Source organism: Macrotis lagotis, chromosome 2, assembly GCF_037893015.1.
Source record: "Macrotis lagotis isolate mMagLag1 chromosome 2, bilby.v1.9.chrom.fasta, whole genome shotgun sequence".
In the NCBI taxonomy this organism is placed as follows: domain Eukaryota; kingdom Metazoa; phylum Chordata; class Mammalia; order Peramelemorphia; family Peramelidae; genus Macrotis; species Macrotis lagotis.
In genome coordinates this window covers 212002262-212026764 of record NC_133659.1, presented here as the reverse complement: position 1 = coordinate 212026764, position 24503 = coordinate 212002262, and the positions used below count along the sequence as shown (strand labels likewise).

The 24503-nt window shown below is 33.0% G+C and overlaps 1 long non-coding RNA gene across 4 annotated transcripts in view; it reads right to left on the bottom strand.

Annotated features, from left to right (window-relative positions):
* Window positions 1-18648: 18648 nt before the first annotated feature.
* LOC141514148 (uncharacterized) overlaps window positions 18649-24503 on the bottom strand; it is a 240844-nt gene continuing 234989 nt past the window's right edge. For 3 of the 4 annotated variants that reach the window (XR_012475954.1, XR_012475955.1, XR_012475957.1), the window contains 5 exons: window positions 24136-24204; window positions 23458-23518; window positions 21819-21877; window positions 19308-19388; window positions 18649-19038 (listed from right to left, as the gene is read on the bottom strand). This is a non-coding gene — a long non-coding RNA (uncharacterized LOC141514148). The remainder of the gene's footprint in view (window positions 19039-19307; window positions 19389-21818; window positions 21878-23457; window positions 23519-24135; window positions 24205-24503) is intronic. The other variant, XR_012475956.1, reaches the window with a different exon arrangement.

Genomic DNA, 24503 nt, shown 5'->3' with positions numbered 1-24503 from the left:
GTGAAATGATTTGCTCAGGATAACACAGCTAGTAAAGATATGATGTCAGATTTGAACTGGGGAAGAGTCTTCCTGACTGCAGGTCCAGTATACTCTCCACTGCAGTTCATAGGTTCCCTGAAGCTGAGTTCATCTTTTAAAATTTTTCATCACCTGAAATGTGGGCCATTCTGCCACTGAAACTCATGCAATGAGTTGTCTCAGAAATGAGAGCAACTGGAAACACTCTATGCATATGATTATCAAAAATATACATATACTACATACTACCATATATTTGCATATTCAATTCTATGGCAGGTATCTCTTTCCCCAAAGTAATCCTCCTGCCTATTCGTCTGCTAAAGGATGTGCTATAGGAATCCACCATCAGAGCTTTTTTCTTTCTCATTAAGCCACTGAAGAGTAGACCACTGAATTGCCAATACCTCCCTTCTCCCCAGACATGAAATGGAACAGATTAAATCATTATCAGTCTCTGATAACTTGATGTGCATTATCATATCATGTAATATCAATTTAACATAGGCCTGATAATGAGATATAGAAAAGATTAAGAGTTCAGTGATAGTCAGTGGGAAATAAGCTTCAGAATAAGACATATTAACTAGGGCAAAAGTGAAAAAAGTGAAAGAAAAATGAATACTTGGCTTGCATTTTTAATTGTGGGTAGTGATGCTGGCAGTGGAAAAGGTGTTACTATTTACAGATAAAACACAGAAGATTCCAAAGAATGAACCCTCTATCCCAATTAATCAGAGTACTCACAGCTCGGAGTAGATTTTTGGTTTATATTTGTCTTTTTTGTTTTGCTGTGTTTATTGATTATTTTGTCATTATAGATCACAATCATTTCTGAATTTTCTCCCTATCCTTGATTGTACATTCTACCACAGGAAATAAGCCTGCCTTTTAAACAAAGATTAGAAAAGGAAAAAGAAGAAGAAAAAGAAAAAAATTCGGCAAAATCTAACAGTGTAGCAAATTATGACTGCCATACTGGCATATATGATATTTTATACCCCTATTTTCTCATTTCATTCTGGGGAGAATGGGGAGATATTCACCCCCACACACTTTGTAAGTTTCTTCATAGTTTTTCATTTCATTTTTTGCTATAAGCTGTTTACAAGATTTGTTTTATCTTCTGTTAATACAATAATAATAGTTAACATTTATATAATGCTTTTCCAGTCACTGAACTAAGCACTTTATAATTATTATTTTATTTGATCCTAATATATTTGATCCTGAGAGAAGGGGGTTATTATTTTCATCTCCATTTTACAAATAAATAAACTGGGAGAAACAGAAGTTAAGTGAATTTCCGAAAGTCATCAACTAGTAAATATCTGAAGTTGGATTTGAACTCAGGTTTCTCAGACCTCAGGCCCAGTCATCTGCACCCTTTGATGTTCTCAATTTGGGTATTTTAAATTTTATAGGTAATACCATAAATTTTCAATTTTGATGGAAAATAATTTTGAAAAGTTGATAGTGATTATTAGTGTTATAATAATTCTGCTTGTTTTGATTTTATCTTATTTTATATATTACTCACTTGACTTTTGTTCCTCTTATCTAAACATAAATCTATTTTGTTAATCTTTTAAAAGAACAACTTTTAATTTTGTTTCTTAGCTTTCTGAGTTATTTTGTTTTCATTTTATTTATCTATTAATTTATCTATTTCTCTTTAAGTTTTTTGTTTTGTTAATTATCTAGTTTTAAAAAGATGTATATGTCAGTAATCTTTTTTATTTGATTGAAGTATATTTTCAGAAACATAATAACAATGATAAAAATAGTTTTCTATTAATCAAATAATTAAAATAACAAACAGAACTGATCTTTCTCAATTTAAAATTTTTCTAGTGAATTATTTATTTTAGATTATTGTTCTCTTTTGTTTTTATATACTTTCATTTATGAATATATTCCTCTCTTCCATCTACCTAGAGAGTCACTCTATGTAATATATATTATGTATTTATATATTTTTTAAAAAAGTACAAAGAAAAATGATAAAGACGGAAAAGAAAATTTTAAACATGAATAATGGAAATAGTTCAGTTAAACTGATGAGCGTACCAACCAAATTTATGAGTAAATGAAAATGTTACACATTTGTGTGCCCTACTCCCTCTTATAAATGGAGGGAAGTACATTTTCTCATCCATATCTATCATAATGACAAATAGAATGATTTTAAAAATATCTATGAATAATCTATAGTTTCTCCAACATAAGTCCATTTCATGTAATCATAACTCTCCTGGAAAAAGGCTACTAAACCTCCACCAAAGGGAGAGATATCATGTGAATTTCTCTTCAAATGCACTACATAAGTTAAAATTTTTAGATTTTGTTATTTGATGGCACTTCAGACAAATCTGTTGGTTAGAGAACTGTACTTAAATGTCTCTGTTAGAAATTTTCCATCAAATTCTTTGGATGAGGGGCGGCTAGGTGGCATAGTGGATAAAGCACCAGCCCTGGAGTCAGGAGTACCTGGGTTCAAATCCGGTCTCAGACAATAATTACCTAGCTGTGTGGCCTTGGGCAAGCTACTTAACCCCATTTGCTTTGCAAAAACCTAAAAAAAAAAAAATTCTTTGGATGAATCCTTTCCTAATAATCATATTTCTTCCATGAAAAATCACACATTCTGTTAAGTATTTTGCTTTGTTCTGTGTGTGTGTGTGTGTGTGTGTGTGTGTGTGTGTTTGTGTGTGTATAAAACACCTTTGGAAGCAAATAAATATATTATTTCTCCTTTATGCTTTCAAATATGAACAATTTTCAAGACAAATTGAGCTAAATTTAGAGACTATTCTAAAGTATAATTGCCTATGATTTGTTCAACTAATAGATACAAATTCACTGAGCTTTATTTTTTGAATAGTGATTTCTAAGTCATCCTCATTTTTTAATAAATTTGATCATGAGAGATAATTTTTTCAAAACATATTTTAATGAATAAAATTTCTGCCAACTGTATAATCTTACTGTTATCCCAAAAATCTTGAGTCAATTTTAAAATCTTAAAAAATATTAAAGATTAAAATTTAAAAAAAAGACATTGGGGACAACTTGTATTGTTTGAGTATCTCCGCAGGAACTGGAAGATCTTATTTATTTATTTATTTATTAATTTTTGTTTTATTTTCTTTTTTCAATTACACGCAAAGATACTTTTCAAATTTCATTTTTTTGGTAAGCTTTTGTTAACATTTTTCTACTACCCTTTCTTCCTTCCCATTATGACAGCGAGTCCTCTGATATAGGTTATACATCTACAATCATGTTTGGCATATTTCTATATTAATTATTTTTTATAAGGGACATAGAATTCTGGAGAGTTTGATTATTTAATCAGTTTAGGATTTATTGTATTGAATATAGATTGATACAATAAATTTAATACATAATTTAATGCAATTTGTGAATACTCACTACATATTTTTAATAATAAAGATGTGAAACCTATATTATATTCTTCCATTCAACATTCTGTAAGTAATTGATAGTGGTACAGATGTACAAACCCAAATGAAAGGCAACATGCCTTAGGTGATAGAGAATTGGCATCAAGGCAGTAGGGAAGCGTGAGGCACAACTGCATCTGGAGTCAGAAATTATGAGTTTAAATCCAGCCTCCTGGTTTTACTACTAGCTGGATGACCTTGAGCAAATCACTTATCTCTATTTACCTCAATATCTTCATCTGTAAAATGATCTAGAAAAGGAAAAGGCAAATCATTCCAGTATGGTGGCTCAGATGGATCACAGGGGCCCAGAAACAGCTAAAACAACTAAACAGTAAGGCATTAAGTTCTGACTTCAAGTTGCAGTCTTTGTTAATGGAGGGAGTTCTTATACCAGGCATTCCCTAAACCAATAAAATCAGAGGCCCCTCCCCCAAAATACAAGCAAGGAACAGTGATAAGCCCCAGGGATACAATGACAAAACAGGAGAGCAATTCCTGTGTCAAGGAATTTACATTCTGGTATGAGGATGGGAGAAATGAATCATGTGAACTATGATTATTACTGAAAATAGATTATTTCTAAGGCACTTAAGGCACTAACGTCTTAATCTTGGTTCTGAAATTGTGTAACTGTGTCTTATCCTATCATCCTATTAAGTTTCTATTACCTCACATGAAAAATGCTTGTATTTCCAAATGTCACAGAATTTTGGGAAGGCAAAAATCATAAATTACTAAATCCTTTTAAGTTTAAACCTTATTATCATCATTGCTATGGATACACACACACACACACACACACACACACACACACACACACACACGCGCAACTCAGTCTAACCCCTATAGCTCAGAAACTCAAAGTAGGGCCAGACTGACAAGGTCCTGATGAAGGGGTCTAAACCGAATCTGATATTACATATATCTGGCAACTAGATGGTACAGTAGATGTCATGCTGGGTATAGGGTCCAGAAGACCTGAGTTCAAAACTGGCCTCTGATACTTGATGTATCAGAGGTATGTGATCTTAGACAATCACATAAGCTCTATTTGCTCCCATTTTCCTACTGTCAACAATAGCAATTAGAGAGCTTACCTTCCGGGGTTGTTGTGAGAATCAAATAAGATAATAATTGCAAAGTCCATAGTGCCAAAACCTGTCTCAGAGTTAATTACTGCATAAATGTTAGCTATTGACTTATACATATGCATATGTATGTAAATGAATGTTGAAAAATTTTCACAACATGTAATTGGATAACATAATATCAATTGAGAAAAAATAAATGTTGGTTATTATCAAAAATTTCCCCATCACTTTAAGTCTAAACAATCAATAAAATGATAAATCAAGCCTTCATTTGTAGCATTTCTTCATTTCTGAGTTATAAATGCTTACCCTGAAAATTGAATTGATTTTCCTAAGCCATTTAATTGACTCCAACCCTCCCCTGGAACAGTCCTATAGATTTGTCATTATGTCACATAGGAGATGTTTAAAAGCAAGAATTATTCATTTAATGTCTTTCTAACTCATGGAAAATAGAGGTTTTGTTCACAGAACTAAACATTCCATTTTCTATCTCTGCTTTTCCTTTCACTACCCCCATTCTAGGAATGTATTCTTAGCTTCACTTCTATTTCTTTGAATTCTTAATTTCCCTTAAGACTCAGCTCTGGTGTCACTACTACTTGAAGCCTCCCCTATTAATCCCCTTTCCTTTTGGTATTTATCTATCACTTTCCGATCTTCTTATTTTTCTAAAAATGTGTTATGCTTCCCCTTCATTTCCCCTGAGTAGGACACAGGTCTCTTGAGAACAAGGACAATTTTGATTTTGTCTTTTTATCATTATTTTCTGTACCTGAGTCAGGCATATAGAAAGCACTTACTACCTGTTTGTTTTTTTTTTTTTTTAAATTGAAACTACCAAAAAAAGAGCCATTGAAGGAAAATCAATGCCCATTAAGGTTAATTTTCTGACTGTAAAATTTAGTTGAAAAACATATTCAGTTCAATAATATCAAATCTATGTTCATGGTATAAAATTGTGAAATGCAACTATATGTAAAAATATATCAGTAGTAATACTATAAATCTATTCCTGACAATTGAATAGTCTTGACATTGTTTCAAAAGGATGGACTTCTCTGGAGTACTAAGGATTTAAATTGACCTTTGAGATTAAAAAAAATCATTTATATCCCTAGGCAAAATTGTGAAGTAGGAGAAATTTGTCTTTGGACTTCTGCCACTTCCATTTGAGCAGTCTTTATTACCGATGACCCCATTGTGCATCTGATTCCTCAAGGGACTTGATTTCTATTTTAAGTAGATGAAAAGCAATGAACAAACTCCCCTTACATGATATTCTATATCCTGTTTCAGGCCTTTGCACATACTGTCTCCCATTTCTGGAATGCATACTCCCTCCCTCCTGCCTTGTAATATGACTTTTTAAAAGTTTTCACCACTCTACTAAAATTGCTTTCTCAAAGATTATTAGTGATTGAATTATCCAAAGCAGTTTTTTTATTATTATATTCCTTGACTTCTCTGAAGTATTTTATACTGTTGACATACCCTCATTCCCCTTCCAATGCATTGAACTCTACTATTCACTTAAAGACAGGTAATGATGAAATGGATATGATCTTGAATAAGAAAGACTTGAGTTCAAATTCATTTACTTATTTACTTATTAGTTGTGTGACCTTGAGCAAACTATGTAATATATCTCTATCTTAGTTTCCTCATTTACAAACTGGGGATAAAAATAGAATCTACCTCCAGAGTTGTTCTAAGAATAATATATTTGTGAGAGTACTTTTCAAACTAAACTATGAGTTAGCCAGAAGAAGTATTATTAATCTAATTTTTATTTTCAAATGAGAACTGAATCACAGTGAGACTAATTGATTTGTCTGGACTTACAGTTAATAAGTCACAGAGATAGGACTGAAATTAACTCAGGTCCAAGTATACTCACTACATTGACAGTCTTAAGCTAAAAACAACATTAAAACAGTATGACAGAAATGCACAATAAAAGAGCAGAAAGCAAATCTTGAACACATTCCTTATTAATGTGGTCATATTCCCTTGTTTTCTAGATAGTTGGATACTCCCTTAGATTCCATTTCTTTGACAGCACAAAAAGATGTACTACAATTAAAAAAAAAATATGAATCCTTTTCATCTTGCTTTGATAACTTTGGTATCCAGACCAAGTAATGGCATTGCTGATTTAAAGAATATGCATAGTCTAGTTACTTTTGAAGGATGGCAGTTCCATCAGTGGCTGCAATTCCTTTAGCATTTGTTTGTCATTTTGTCTTTTTTGTCAACTTTGCAAAAATATTGAGTGGAATTAGAATTTCTTTAACTTGTAATTTAGAATTGTTTAGAGCATTTTTTCAGATACCTGTTGAAAGTTTTAATTTCTTCCTCTCTTTGAGGCCATTAACTAGAATCTTAATTGTCTAATCCTCTGTATTTTTTCTGAAAAGAATCTTTTAGAGGAGAAAAATATTCACATTTAATAATGTGAATATAATAATATAATGTGAATATAATATGTGAATAAAATGTGAATATAATAATAATAATAATAAATGGCATGTACCTAACACTTTATGTTTTTAAAGCCCACATCTCATTTGAGACAAGAGGTAGTACCATAAATATTATCATCCCCTTCTATAGATTAGGGAACTGGAACTAAAACAATTTAAGTGAATTGTCGAGGGTCAAAGGCTAAAAACTATATAAAGTGAAATTTTAAATCCGGGTCTTTCTAACTAGAAGTCCAGGGTCTCTAATTACTGCTTATTATAATAAAACTTCCTTTTAAAGTGTGAATTAGGCATGGCATAACATAAATTTGAAAGGAATTAGAATAACTTATTTGCTTATGAGTCAGTTGACTAGAAAATATATCTAGTCATGGAAAGGGTAAAATTGAGACTTCCATTTGAGCAAGCAAATTGGATGATTAGAAATTAGTCTTTAGATGGTAAAAGTGATGGAAAACAGATTAAAGGACCTATTCAGCAGAATAAGTCTTGTGTTATACTTCCATTAGGAGCAATGTCTGATTCTGGAAGTATCAATGCTATGACAATTTTTTCTGAGATTACCTTTCCAATCCTTTGCCATATTTTCATCTTTTGGATGGAAGAAAATATGCTTTCTGATTTTCCTTCCTTTCTCCATCATTGGGAAGATCCATGACTTAGCTTTTGTGTGTGTTTAGGTCTGTGTGTGTGTGTGTGTGTGTGTTTGTTTCCTTGAACTTGAGTCCTAGGAAAACACCTTACCTGTTGACCCCAAAGGAACTAGCTATAGGCCAATTTATCATGTTGACTGACTTGGTCTGACTACTTATCATTATCTCTCCCTGAACTTTCCTGTCTATACCTCTGAACTCTAGCATCTGATTTCCTACTTCCCCCTCATATTTTTGTCATAGATGATTTTTCATTACCTAGACTGCTTTGTTCTAACTGGATTCCCAAACCCAGAATTATAAAAATAGTTAAATTCAATAAAAAAATATTTATTTGGCAATACACAGAACAAAAAATTGACAAATAACAATTGAATTGGTTTGATTTGTTTTATTATTTTAGATGAAGTGAGTGGTTTGACAGAATTGCTAGAATAATAGCTATTTTTTAATATGTATAAACATCCATTTTTACAAGCTACCATATTAGCAAATGTATTGAGATTTTTCAGAATTTAAAAAATGAACTTAGTTCAGAATCAAATAGAAGGAGATAGGGTTGGGTCACTTTTGGTAATTGAATAGGATATTCAATAGTCCTAAGTGGAATATGAGAACAAGCCTTTTCAAAGTTAAGATCAGCCTTTACTTTCATTTCTCAAAGAAATAGTTATTTTCTTAGTGGTGCTATATGACATAAACTGAACTTTAGGATCTTAGAAGAATCAAAATGTCAGGTTGCCCAAGGATGATGGAAAGATACATGTTCAGTGTAAGCATTCAACAGTATAATACAAGAAATGACTTGTTTATGAAAAAATTCATAAAAATATATTATCAAAGTCACTTGTTTGCAAATGAAAGTGGGTTCCTTATGCAGCAAAAAAAACCCTCCAAAAACTCTAAAACAAAACACTCATTGAACTGAGCAGGAAGATTCAAGTTCAGTCTGATCTCAGACATTTATCTAATATTGTGACCCAGAGCAAGTCATTTAATTGCTATGTGCCTCAGTTTCCTCACCTGTAAAAATGAGAGAGAAAATAGCATCTACCTCTCACAGAGGATAAAGGGAGATAATACTTTATATATACTTTATATAATACACTTTGAATATAATATATATATAATACTTTATATAATACACTTTGAAGTTCCATTTAAATACTAATTAACTAAATAACAGAAGCAGCAGCAGCTGCAAGAAGTACCCTTGAGATTTTAAAAGAACCAAAGAAGAGATTCCAGTGCATTGAATAAATATGATATCTAAGATTTACAGTATGGCATGATAAAGAATAGAACAGAACAGGAGAGATGGTGTAGAGAGATTGCAATCTATGCCCAATTCCCTGTGGCAGTAACATCTGCAACCATGGGAGATAAGAGATCCATCAAGATTCTAACAATTTTCCTGATCGAATTAAAATGCTTAAAAGTAAGGTATACTTGATGAGGTGGTATATTCAGACATCCTTAAAAGCTACCTGGGTTCCATTGATTGCACACCAAAATCATCAGGGATAAGGCTGTATTCACAAGACTGCACTCTGGATAGAATGCAATTCTATCTAAACAGAATCAAATTATTATTGTTATTACTTTTTTGCAGAAGGTGGAGTGGGGTGGGGGAAGAATGTAGAGGGGGGAATACTAAAAGTTAAGGATTTGAAATTAGAAAGGAATGGGAAATGGGAATGGGTTAAAAAAGGAAAGGAATAGAAGCACTTAGAAGAGGGAGGCAAGAGATGATAAGGAGTGTGGATAAAATAAATATAAAGCCAAGAGACAAAAGTCATGGAGGAAGAAGCATATCCAGAATAAAAAGATTTCCCTCCCCTACCTCTTGCAAAATCAAGGTGAAAAGTTAATGATTAGTGATAGTAACCACACAGTTACTAATGTGTGTTCTCCCATCTGTCCTGAAGACAACAAAGCAATAAAGATACATTTAATTAAGGATAATGTTTAAATGCAAGTTCCTCATTTATCCTTTGACTCAACCAGAGTAAACATTTATTTTATTTTTACTTGGTCAAAATATTATTGCATAATTAAAGTGTCTGCAGATAAATCTGACCCTGTTTTGTCAGACAGCAGATCTCATACAGAGCTGCAATGAGCCTGAGGGTGAACAGGACTTTGATCCAAGGTTCCAATATCTAGAAGGAGCATATTCCCCCCCCCCCCCCAGGAGTTCATGCTTCCTCCACGAAATTGTAGTCATCATCTTTATTCTTCATCTTAAAATTCTCCTCTTTCATACCACTACTTGTTGTAACAATAGCCTAAAATACCATGATGCCACCCTGGAGTCCTATCAACTGAACTTTCATTATTCAAATAAGTCTCTCTCTCCTGCCCCCAATTCACAAGCTCACTCTGATGAAAGGTCACCTTCTGGCCTAGTGCATTTGAAAAAGAAATCTTGTTCTTTGCTGTTTCTCCCATGCTTTATCTGCTGGGCATTTCCCTTGTTTTCCAGCTAGATGGATAGATAGATAGATAGATAGATAGATAGATAGATAGATAGATAGATAGATAGATAGATAGATAGAGATAGATATAAATATATAGATATAGATATTCATTTATATGCATGCATATGTCTGTACACACACACACACACACACACAAATATATATATATATATGTGTGTGTGTGTGTGTGTGTGTGTGTGTGTGTGTGTGTGTGTGTATGAATGTATATATATTTTCACAAACAGAAAAGCTCCCAGTAACAGGTCAGTTCTCATTCTCAATAGACCTAGACAAAGATGTCCCAATTTGCTAAATTCTGGCTATTTTTTTCAGAGTTGGTTTGCTTTAGCACATTACATTTTGATGACTCATCACAACATATAAACCATGACTCATGTGTCCTCAAATTCGCATTCCATTATTTCTGAAAGAGAAATATACACTCTTAAGGGGAATGGCTTTTTAGTATAAAGCAACATGAAGGAGATGGTAATCTAGGAATATGAGAAAGGGTTGTGTTGAATGCAAATCCTTATTTTTAAAGTTATTACTTTACTGTTTCAATGTTTAACAAAATCTGAAAATAAACAAGGGAATGGGCAGTGAGAAAAATGTTTTCCCAAGAGCATTCCGTACTTCACAGACTTTGTAATATCATCTTGTGGTCATTCCTTTTAATGAAACAGGTTTCAATCCATACTCAATTGTTCATTCTTACCTAGATCTTACAATTATTTTTTTCACAAGGTATTCACCCAACATGCTAGAATTTTTTCTACATTCTTCTTATATTACAAAGATACCAAATCACATGAATGAATATATCAACTATTCCTTTTTCTTATGATATGGCTAGACTTCCTTTTTTCAAAACATATATCATTTTGCTGGTATCATTCATATCCCTTTTCCTTCCTAAATTATTAAGGAAGATATTTTGAGTGAAGAAGTTTTCCTTTGAGAGAGATTAAATGACATTTCCAAAGTCATGTGACTAGAAAGGGTCAGGGTAGTATTTGAACTCAAAATTTCCTAATTCCAAGTTCACCTCTATATCTAACATAGTTGTTACCTCTTTAACTAATGGGAAGAAGATTCTGGGAATAAGTATTTATATAGCACCTACTATTTGCCACACATTGTATTAATAACTTCACAAATATCACATTTGATTCTCGTGTCATTCCTGCCAGATAAATTCAGTCATTTTCCCCATTTTATAGCTAAGAAAACTGAGGCAAACAGAGTTTAAGCTTATTCAGGATCACAGAATTTATAAATGTTTGAGGCCAGATTTGAACTTGTCTTCCTGATTCTCTCCTTTGATTTTCAGAATTTCCAATTTAGTGATTGGATATTTTTAAATGATTCTTTTTAAATAATTTTTCATAAAATTGTCATAAATTTTTCATATTCATTTCACTGATCTACTCTTTCTCTATTTTATTAATGTAAGCATTTAGAGATATAAAATTTCTCTAACATACTACTTTGGGTGCATTCCATAAATTTTCACATATTGCCTATTGTTGCCATTCTCTTTAATGAAGTTATTGATTGCTTCTATAATTTATTCTTTGATGCACTCATTCTTTAATATTAAATTATTTCATTTCCAAATAAGCTATGTTTCCATAGCCCTTTATTGGATGTATTTCGCTGCATTTTATTTATTTATTTGTTTGTTTGTTTGTTTAAATATTTTATTTGTTTTCCAATTATATATAGTAGTTGTTTCTACCTATCATTTTTTGATAAGGTTTTGAATTTTACACATTTTCCCCTACCCTCCCTTCCCTCTCCCTTGCCCCCACAGAAGGCAGTCTGATAATCTTTACATTATTTCCATGCTATAAATTATCAAAATTGAATGTGTTGAGAAAAAAAATCATATCATGTCCTAAAATTGTCCCTGATTATTACACTGATGGAATGAACAAGTCCATTAAGGTTGGTCATCAGCCCCATGTTGCTGTTAAAATGTAGTGTTCTTCTGGTTCTGCTCATCTGGCTCATTTTGCTGCATTTTAAACTAAAAAGGATTCATTTAATATTTCAGCTTTTCTATATATGTCTGTGAAGTTTTTAATGCCATGATAAATGTTCAGTTTTTATGAAGGTGCAGAGAAATGTAAATTAAAAGATCTTTCAAGAGCAATCTCATACCCATGGATTTGGCAGGGATGACAGAAACAGGAAGTTATAATTATTGAACCATTGTGGAAACAAAATCATAAAAATGCACTATTGATAGAGGTCAGAATTGACTCAATTTCTAGAATGCAATCTGGATTTAAAACTCCAAAGTTTTTGTATATCTTTTTTTTTTGCTAAGGATACCACTATGTAAATATCTCAAAGTGACCAAAAAGAAGGAAAGGATCTGGGAAACAAAAAAATCTTAATTAGCATTTCTGTTATAGGAAAAAGAGAATCAAAGTGATTGCTTATCAACTGAACAAATTATTATAAATGAATGTAATGAAATATTATTGAACCATAAGAAATCACACAAAGGACAGTTTCAGATAAAACTAGGAGGACTTAGAAGAGTAAGTACAATTTCTGCAATGACTACAATACTGTAATGAAAAACAACTGTGAATGACTAGGATTCAATTAATGCAATGACTAATCATGATTTCAGAAACCTAATCTTTAAGAAACCTTTCTAACTCTTGCCAGAAAACTGATGGATTTGAGATGCAATGAGATATACATTTTGAGACACAATGTGTGGATATGTTTAGTTTGATTACACCTATTAATTTGGGGGTAAATCTTTCTTTTGGTGAGAGCAAGACTTAAGGGAAGGAGTGTGATGGTAGTGAGACAAAAATGAAAGAATAAAAGGAAGAAAAATGTATCAATGGATCACTGAAAAATAAATGAAAAAGAACAGTGAATTTCAAGAGGTTACTGAGATAAAAAGGGTAATGCTAAACCTAACAGTAATTTGAAATATGCCTAAATAAAACCTTACATATTAGAGATTCATGATTTCATATCCAATCCTTTTTTCTTTTCTTTTATGCACTGGAAAATCTTAATCTCCCAATGGTTACATAGAGAATCTCTTATACAGAGGAGAAAAATCTACCCTTTGACTTCAGGCCTTTCTTTTATGAGTTGGACAGTGATGTCCTATACTCAATGAGGAACATTTAGTTATACCTTTCACATCCTAGAGATTATGAATTACTGTGTGCCATCATTCAGTTCTATTCCACATCCTCCTCCCAACTGATTCCACATTTCTATCATCCTCAACCCTCCTACCCCAAAGTTTCATTCTAACTCCACTCAACCCTGTCACTCTAACCTTTAGAATTCCTGTTCCATAGACAATGTTTTAATTCATCTTAAATCTATTCCTCTCCCATTCCTCCCATTACTGAAATTTGGTTTTTCTCCTAATGATATAGACTTCTTGGTCATTCTTTCTAGGACTGACTGCAACTTCAGTTATTCTTCTCAAGACTCTGGTTGAGGAAGAGGAGTTGGAATACTTCTGTCCCCCACTAGCAGTTTCTGATTCTTTCTCTACCTCCTTAATGAAGTAACCTCTCTTCTTTTAGGTTCATGTTATTCATATCTTCCATCCAACCAAAATCCTGATGGCTATTATCTAGAGTCCCTTAGTTTATTCCCCTTTCTTCCTCAATGAATTCCATATCTGGCTTACAATATTTTTTTCTCTCCAATCCCTGTCCTCATAATTGAGGACTTCAATGTATATATTGAATGTCCCTCAAATATCATAACCACTCAGTTCCCCAACCTATTCTGCTTCCATGAGCTACTACTTCATCTCACATTGGCCATAGACAAGATTGTCAGTGTCAATCTTATCATACCATCTTTCATAAATTTATGATATTTTTGTTCAAGAGTTCTGAAATTCCTTTATCTGGTCATTTATCCATTCCATTGGACTTTCATCTCTCTCTCTCTCTCTCTCTCTCTCTCTCTCTCTCTCTCTCTCTCTCTCCACACACACACACACACACACACACACACACACACACACACACCTTCATTTGATGATCTCATGAACTCCTTTGGGTTTAATTACCATCTTAATACTGATAATTCTCAAATCTATATTTCCTGCCAGAGTTTCTCTATTGACCTTTATTCTCACAACTCTAACTGCCTTTCAGACTTCTCAAATTGAATGTCTGCTGGACAACTGAAATTTACTATGTCCAAAACAGAATTCAATGGTTTTTCTCCCAAATCCAACTCCTACCTTTCCTATTACTGTAGAAAGCAACATCATCCTCCCAGTCCTTCAGGGTCACAAGCTAGGATTTGTACAGGATTCTTCTCTATGCTTGCCTGCATCAGCTCACACCTTGATTACTATAATTGAGACCTTTTGGTCTCAATCAATGTGAGCCTATTGTCTCAAGTCTCTCCCCACTTTATTCTACCTTCAGTCATTAAAACAAATTTCCTAAAACATAAGGCTGATCATGTCAACATCCCCTCCCAACCCCTCAGTACCTTAAATAAAATCCAGAGGTTTCCTATTGTCTCCAGGTGCAAATAAAAAATTCTGCTTGACATCCAAAGTCCTTCATAATCTAGCCACCTCCTACATTACATTCTTCTTATACTTTACACCTTAATGCCTACTCTGACTTAGAGACACTGATGTCCTGTGTCTTCCATGAAAAATGCACTCTGTATCTCTCAGCTTCAGATATTCTGTCTGGCTGTCCTTCATAGCTAAAATACTTTTCTTCCTCCACTAACTACTGATCTTTCATTTACTTTGTCTCAGCTAAAATCACACCTCCTACAGAGAAGTCTTCTTTAACCTTTTTTAATTCTAGTACCTTTTCTCCATTAATATTTTTTTATTTATCCTGTATATAGCTTGCCTTATATCTATTTGTTTGCAAGTTGTCTTCCTTATTAGATTGTAAACTCATTGTGGATAGGAATTGTCTTTTGGCTCTTTCTTTATTCCCAGCACTTTACATAATACCTGGCCTGCAGTAGGTGCTAAATAAATATTTATTGTATTGTTATTGTACAATTATTGTATTGTATATATGATGGCTCAATGAACAGATTACTTAACCCAGAGTCAGAAAGATCTAAGTATGGTCTTTGACACTAGTTAAGTATCTAGGCAAGTCTCATACCTTTGTTTACTTCAATTTCATCTTTTGTAAAATGAACTGGAGAAGTACATGGAAAACTTTTTCTTTATCTTAACCAAGAAAATTCCAAATGGAATCGAGTCAGAAATGACTAAATAAAAACAACAAATGTATGTTTGTCTGATTCATAGTAATGAAACTCAGGTCTGTTGTTGGAGACCTCAATGCAACAAATATTCAAATCTTTTCATAACCTTCCTCCTTCCCATCCTTTGCAGTCTTCCCATACCTTTCTCCTTGTCATATGCTTTTTGATTCAGTGACTGTCCACCTTGTTATATGAATAAGAAACTTCTTCTATTGACTTTGAGTATCCTCTCAAGTTGACCCAAAGCCTGTAATGATCTCTCTCCCTCCTCAATTCTACCTTTTGTCCTCCTGGTTTCTTTTAATTCCCATCTAAAATATCTTCTACAAGAAATCTTTCCCAACAACTCTTAATTCTAGTACCTTCCCAGAAAGAAAAAAACAAAAAAATTAAAATAGTATACTTTGGTCTTCAGTCTTCAAAATTCTCTTTCTCTGGTTGTGAACAGCATTTTCCATCACATTTTTTAGAATTGTCTTTGATCACTGTACTTTTGAGAAGAGCTAATCTATCACAGTTGATCATTCCACAATGTTGCTGTTACCATGTTCAGTGTTCTCCTGATTCTGTTCAATTCAATCAGCATCAGTACATATAAGTCTTTCTAGGTCTTTCAGCAATTCACCTGAGCCTTTCATTACATTCATATACTACAACTTGGTCAACTATTCTTTAATTGATGTGTATCCACTCAATTTCTAATTCTTTGCCAATATAATCAAAATTATCCATTTTGCATTTTATACTGTTCTCTATGTTGTTTGGTCATACATTCTTCCCTTCTCCATAGATCTATTAGGTAAAATATTCCTGGGTCCCCTAATTGACTTATGGTATCATCCTTTATATCTAAACACTTAAAAGTATTAGTTGACAGAAACGATTGAGAAGTACTAGACTTTCTCACCTCAGTTGCAACATAACTAAATGCCTAAAGAATGCTCCTCTTTGGGGTGGCTAGGTGGCACAGTGGATAGAGCACCGGCTCTGGAGTCAGGAGTACCTGAGTTCAAATCCGGCCTCAGACATTTAATAATTACCTAGCTGTGTGGCCTTGGGCAATCCATTTAACCCCATTGACTTGCAGAAACTAAAATAAAAAAGTTCCACTTGTTCTTTATGATTGAGATTGATTTGTGCTGATCCTTCAGTATTATTTTTATTAAGCTAAGCATATTTAGTCTTTAATATTTTGATGACTATGATTTTAATGCCATCAGAGTGTATATGGTAGTGGGATCTGTATAGGGATTTTGTATCACACAGAATTTCTATCTAGGGCCCTAAAGTTCTGGGTTGGGAAGTTAAAAATACTCCCAGGAGGGTATTATCAAATTAATTCCAAAATTAATTTATTAATTCTACATCTATGCTCTAGGATTCTTTGTTCTTATAAAATTTGAATTCAGTGTTGACTTGAATTTCTCTGAAACATGAACTGACTGTGCCCTTATGCCCATGAAATAGAAGGGCAATTCCAAGTGACAAGAAGTCTTGTCTCTGATTCAGTCCCAAAGGGCAGATTTTATATATATAAATATGTAAATACATACATACACACACATATATGGCTTTTAGGGTTTTCAGGAGAAAATAGTAATGATTTAGGATAAAACTGCCATATCAAAGAAAAATTTCTAGGTTTCTCATAAGTTGTACAGATATTTGAATTCTTGAACTCTCCTCTTCTTCCTCTACAATACCACACCTTTATATGTCCATTCCATTTTTTTTGGTTGCTGTTACATTGGTTTTCAGTTCTGCCTGATTCTTTGTGACCCCATTTAGGTCTTTTGTGGCAAAAAATACTGAATTAATTTGCTATTTCCTTCTTCAGATAATTTTATAAGCAAGAAAACTGAGGCAAATAGGGTTAGTTTCTTGCCTAGAGTTATATAGCAGGTAAACATCTTAAGCTGAAATTGAACTCATGTCTTCTTAATTTCAGGTTCAGCACTCTCTCTATTGAGTCATGACCATGAAATATTGTTATATACATGAAAGTTACCATCCCATTAGAGTCTCACAAACGGCGGCTACCAAGCATCCAAGGATTCTGATATAGGCGCATAAGAGACAAAAGAGGAGACTTCAGAAATTATGTCTGAGATTAGAAACAATTAATTTTGTGTCATACCATCATCATTGTCCATGCCTTTTGATGTGTACTATTCACCAAAATATCAATTTGCCACAGTTCACTCAATAAATCTGTCTGCAGGAATATACATACAATAAAGAGCAATAGAAATACAGCACAAATTAATTGATCCTCAAGAATTAATTAAGCATTTATCATACTAGGTTCTGGGGACACAAAAACAAAAAAGAAAGAAAAAATCTTTACAATTAAAGACTTTACTTTTTGTAGGGAAACAGCATATATGTAAGTATGAACATTTCATATATATATACTTGTAAAGTACAGTTATATATGTATATTTATATAAATATAGTTAAATAAACACAAGATTAATACAAGATATTTAGGGAGAGACAATAATAACTACTAATCAAGGGGTCAAAAGATATTTAGTGCTAGTTCTGCAACTTGAAGAAAGAAGGGAATTCCTTGAATTGAGGAAATATATTCCAGGCATTTTTGATAAACAGAAGGAATGTTAGTTTTTATACATAGATAATAAAGAACCAGTGGAATTTCCTGAGTAGAATAGAATAATCATATCTGTGTTTAAAGAATATTGCTTTGGCAGCTCAGTGGAGGACAGGTTGAAATGGGGTGAAATTTAGGGCAGAGAAAATAATTAGGAGATCATTAAGTAAAAGATGGTGAGACCCTAAATTATGCTAATATGAATAGCAAAAAAAGGATGAATGTGAGAGATATTGTGTAGGTAGAAATGATGACATTTATTGAGTCAAGTTAAAAGGAGAGAGGGATTTTTTTCAGCATTACAAACGTGTGAGAATAGATGACTAGTGTTACTTTTTTTTGACATTTCAAGAAATCTTTACTAAGAAAAGTCAACAGTTAACAGAAAAATTTGAAAACCTTAGTTGGCATTGCTAAGAGCTCATTTTTTTGGTTAATTTTTTTTTTATTTTTCCAGTTACATATTATGAAAGTTTTTCAACATTCATCCACTAGCATATTTATGTTACACAATTTTCTTCCACCCTCCCTTGCCACACCCTTCCCCTCAGTAACAAATAATGTAGTGAATGTTATACATGTCCATTTGTGTTTAACATGTTTACATATTAGTCATTTTGTGTATTAGAAATTAGGACTAAGGAAAAAGAAAGAAAACCATGGTATAGGAAGGAAAAGCAGAGAAATTTTAATAAGTGAGCATTGTGTTTATTCACATTCTGTGGGTTTTCGGTATTTTTTTTTCATGTGGATGTGGATGACATCATTCATAACAAGTCTTCCAGGGTTACCCTAGATCTCTGAACTGCTAAGAGGAACTGCATCCATAAAAGTTCATCAACTCACAATGTTGTTATTAATGTGTACAATGTTCCCCTGGTTCTGCTCCCTTTTCCCAGTATCAGCTCTTGCAATTCTTTCCATGCTTCCTAGACTCAGACCATTCTTGGTTTAAGAGCTCCTTTTTAAAAAAAAAGAAAATTATTACAACTATATGTAAAATTAATTTTCAATATCCATTTTTGGTAAGATTTTTGAGTTCTACATTTTTATCCCTCCCTCCTCACCTTGACAGCTAGTAATCTGATATAAGTTATACATGAACAACCATGTTCAAAATATTTCCATATCAGTCAGAACAAAAAGGAAACAAAAAAACCATCAGAGGGAAAAAAATCCAACAACAATATAAAACATAAACCAAAATTTTAGATTTGCAAAATAGTCTACCTTCAAACTCGATGGTTCTTTCTCTAGATGTGGATAGTATTTGCCACCATAAATTCTTTAGAATTATCTTTGACTATTGTCCTGTTGAGGAGAATTAGATCTATCATAATTGATCATTATACAATATTGCTGTTAATGTGTCCAATGTTCTCCTGGTTATGCTTACTTCACTTAGCATCAGTTCATAAAAGTATTTCCAGTCTTCCCATTGATGATTTCTTTTTTTTTTTTAGGGTTTTGTTTTTGTTTTTTTTTTTGCAAGGCAATGGAGTTGAATGGCTTGCCCATAGCTACACAACTAGGCAATTATTAAATGTCTGAGGTTGGGTTTGAACTCAGGTACTCCTGACTCTAGGGCCAGTGCTCTATCCACTGGGCCACCTAGCCGCCCCTCATTGATGATTTCTTATAGAACAATGGTATTCCATCACATTTACATACCACAATTTATTCAACTATTCCTCAATTGATGGACTTCCCCTCAATTCCCAATTCTTTGCCACTGCAAAGAGAGCTGCTATAAATATTTTTTGTTTTACATGTGGATCTGGATCAAAGGGTAAGCTGTTTTATTGTCCTTTGATGTAGTTCCAAACTATTCTACCAGTGTTTCTTTCTTTCTTTCTTCCTTCCTTCCTTTCTTTCTTTCTTTCTTTCTTTCTTTTTTAGGTTTTTGCAAGCCAAACAGCTTTAAGTGGCTTGCCCAAGGCCACACAGCTAGGTAATTATTAAGTGTTTGAGACCGGATTTGAACCCAGGTACTCCTGACTCCAGGGCCGGTGCTTTATCCACTATGCCACCTAGCCACCTCCCGGTGTTACTTTCAATAGAAATAGGGAAGTTTGAAAAAGAGGAGGCTTGAATTGGGGTGAGTATAAAATGAATTCTATTTTGGACATAGTGACTTCAAGATTTTACTCAATTCTCCAGTTTAAAATATTTAATAGGTAGTTGGTGATAAAGTTGAGGAGATAATGATTTGGAAAAAAAGATCTGAGAATCATCTGCATGAGAGCTTATGAGATAATTAGAAGAGAGAGTATAAAAGTCGAACAGAGCAGGGGTGCTGGACCATACTTAGGGAACACACATAGTTAGGATATTTTTAAATGAAGACTCATCAAAAGATACTACAGAAAAAGATAAAAATGGGGAAAATTCACTTCATGAAAACCCAGAAAGGAAGAAAGCTACAAATATGAGTATCAGAAACATCTGAACAAAAGACTGAACAAAGTTTGGCTTCTAAAGGTTAACTGAAGTTAAGCTGAGAGGATAAAAGTCTTACTTCAACATCAATTTTCCTCTCTGATTCTCTAAAAAGCAGCATTTCCCCTTTCTAGGGAAAGTTTTTCTGGTAAATGATTACCAAGTGGATAGCTAGCAAAAAATTTTAAAACCATATTTTGAAGGTCAAATGCATTATTAGCATTTTATTTGTTTTTTAAGTCCAGACTATCAACAAATAATAAACTAATACCTAAAATGCATTTACCAGTGGCATAGAAGATAGAGTGCCTGACTTAGAATCTAGAAGACTCATCTTCCTGATTTCAAATCTGTCCTCAGACTGTGGACAAATCATTTAACTCTGTTTGCCTCAGTTTCTCATCTGTAAAGTGAGCTGGAAAAGGAAATGGCAAACCACTTAAATTTCTTTATCAAGAAATTCACAAATAAGTTCATAAACAACTGAACACAACTAAAACAACTGAATAACAACAACAATAAAGCCCTATAGATATTCACATTGAAATTTAACAATTAGATGCCATTCAATAGTACTATCTGACTGGACCAGACCAGCTGAATATAGTATTCATTCATTCATTCATTCATTTTGTTTATTTTGTTTATTTATTTATTTTTTAGGATTTTGCAAGGCAAATGGGGTTAAGTGGCTTGCCCAAGGCCACACAGCTAGGTAATTATTAAGTGTCTGAGGCCAGATTTGAACTCAGGTATTCCTGACTCCAGGGCTGGTGCTCTATCTACTGTGCCACCTAGCTGCCCCTGAATATAGTAATTTGAACATGTTATATGCAACTTTCAGGATCTATTTAATAATTTTTCAATTTGGAATGCAATTATTATGTTACTAACAAAATGAACATTAAAAGCCAAATAAGATCTGAAGAATTAGGAATTTTCTTTTTTTCTCAAAATAATAATAGCTGATATTCTCTGAAATTTAAAATATATTTTATATGCATTTCCTCATATGATGCTCACAAGAATCTTATAAAGTAGGAATTATAATTTATCTCCATGGTATAGCTGAATGATTTGCCCAGTGACCATTAGGAAGCATGGAAGGTAGAATGCAAACACTGATTACCCTGACTCTAAATCTAGTGCTTAATGTACTCCACCATACTGTCTCGGAAATAGAAATAATGTTGTACACCTCTTATTGGCAGAGTTAAATTTTGGCTGAGTTCTTTGTTATCTTTGAATCATACATTTAAAATTTTGGTCATAAAAATGGAAATAAATAGCTTTTAAATTTACCTCCCAAGTTCAGCTAGTTGACAACTTAACAAATGTAGATGGAAACAGAAACAAGGAACCTGTAAAAAATAAATAAATATAGAATAGTACTTAAATTGGCCTCTCACAATGGCATTTCCTTTGCTACAAGTCAAAGGCAAATCCATTTTAGTAGTGACAATGATTTTGAGGATAGGGAAACTGATTCTCTGCTTCCACATAGATACAGAAGGACATTTTACATGCATCTTTTTTTAAACTTTTTTTTGCTGTCAGAATCTATAAATTTTCATTGTTCCAGTGCATAAAACTGAAAAGCATTATCTTTTATACAAACTTCAGCTGAGTTTCAAGAATATCATAGTCTCTGAAAATTTTACATTAAAAGTAGTTCTTTAGAGAAGGTCAATGAATTAAGGCAACATATAAATGAACAGTTTGTGAGGTATTAGCAACTAAGAAGTCTTTAGGAGGCATGGCAATGAATGTTATCAGAAAGCTACATAATTAGGAAGGAAACAAGATTAAGAGGACTAGAGAACAGCCTCAAGTTTCCTTGGTATTTACAAAATATTGAGAGATTTAGGAAATGCTCAATTGTAGAATTTCAGAGTTAGAAAGCATCTCAGGAACCCTCTAATCTCATCCATACCTGAAAAGGAATCTCTACTTTAATAAATTCAGCAACTTGTCATCCAGTATCTTTTTGAAGATATACAATGAGGAAGAGGAAGCAGCTGGTCTCTCCAGCTGCTAGTGTCTTCTCTTTCAAGATTACCATTATTTATTCTGCATCTATTTAATATGTACATAATTATAAGTTGTTTTGTACATTAGGACATGTCTCCTGAGGAGAGGGGCTATTTCTTACCTTTCTTTGGATCTCTAGTTTAGTACAATGCCTGCTTCATAGCCAATTCTTTATAAATGGACTTGTTGCCTTATTGACTTGAATTTAGGAATAAATCCAATTGTTAGTAAGGTTTTATTTCCCTCCCCACCCCACCCCTGCCCCCTGACTTGTAGAGCCTCTTTTGTCTTTCAGAAAGGTCCTCATCTCATTGAAGAGATGCATAGGAAGATAAGTCTAGTTTGTCATTTACAAGGGAATATATACTCACTCATGAGGACACAGATTGATCAAAGTAGTGCAGTGAGATTAAGGTTTATGTACAGAGTCTCATCACTAGTTTGTCTACAGTAGCAGCAACTTCCTTTTTAATAGGGCATAAAAGGAAGAGATACATTGCTGTATGAAGTAGTCACATCAAAGGAATCACTGAAGCAGTGACATAGAAACATCACTATTTCTACCTTTTTTTTAATTGGATTTGAATTTTGGAATGTCATTCTAAGAGTCTTCTGCCCATCTGGAAATACTTTTACATCAGAGTAGTGCATATTTTTAAATATTTACTTGATTTCTGATTTCTGAACCAGAAAAGAACTCTGATATTTTTAACTTAGCTAATTTTTCTCTTAACAAGATTTTAACCATTTGAATTGCTCCATCTATATTACTAAATATCTTTATATAAATTGATGAATTTCTTTAAATAAATAATGTTCCCCAGTTATTGTTAAATTAGCTTACATTGGCTGCTTGCAAGTTAAACCAGTTTTTATACAGTCCTAGACTTATAAATAAAATACAGCTTACCTACACTTACGAAAAAAGTGGACACATCTCTTCAGGATATACACCATGACAATCTTGTAGTCTGTAGAAAAGACAGTGAAGAACGATAATCTTAATTAAGTTAAACAATTTGGAGTTTGGGTTCCAAAAAGGGCTATATAATTGGCAGTTGCATAAAGGTAGGATAGGAACAGTATTTAGCGTTAATAGAGAGATGAAATTCAAGAGAGGCTAAAAACATGAATGTAAGCTATTATTTACTATGGTCTAGGGCCAAAATACCATGTAAAACAAAATTCCAGATAGACAGATTTATGAGAGAGCCATAAACACTAGTGATCATAAAGCTGTTAAATGGGGGAGGGGGAGTAGTTCCAAATTTTGATTAAATTTTAGATTAGTTGAACTAAATCTCAGAGGAGAGATGGAAACTTACAATGCAAGAAGCACCCCCATTCTAGGTACATGCTGTACCATCCATTCTAAGGAAAGTGAGGAGAGCCTCACCATGGAATTCAGTACATGTTATCAGACACTTCTTTAGATTGACTTGTGATTAAAGTTTCATTATTTCCTTGTAAGTATTTTGACTTCCCATATCTCTATTAAAATATCAATTATATTTTTAATGTGCAGATCTAGGTTATTTCTTAGAGACAATTTCTTCAGATGAGAACAGATCAAGAACTTTTGACTCACCAAGTCCTACTGAAAGCTGTAATTCCTTCCTTTTTTCTTCATTTGAAGGAAATTCCCTGAAAAAAAAAACTATTGGGAAGAGTTGTATGAAATAATGCATAACAAAGCAGAACTAGAACAATTTATTTAAGGAAGAAAATAATGTAAAGGGAAAACAACATTGAAACATTCAGATCAGTAATTAGTAGTCATTATTGACTTTAGGGAATTGCTAATAAAGCATGTATCTCTTCTACTAACTTTATACTACAATGTGAATTATATACCATATATACCATGAATTATATACCAATTATAGACAATGTAGTATACATTGGCAGGTACAATCAATATATCTATTTAGGTGTATGTATGAATGAGGTGGATGG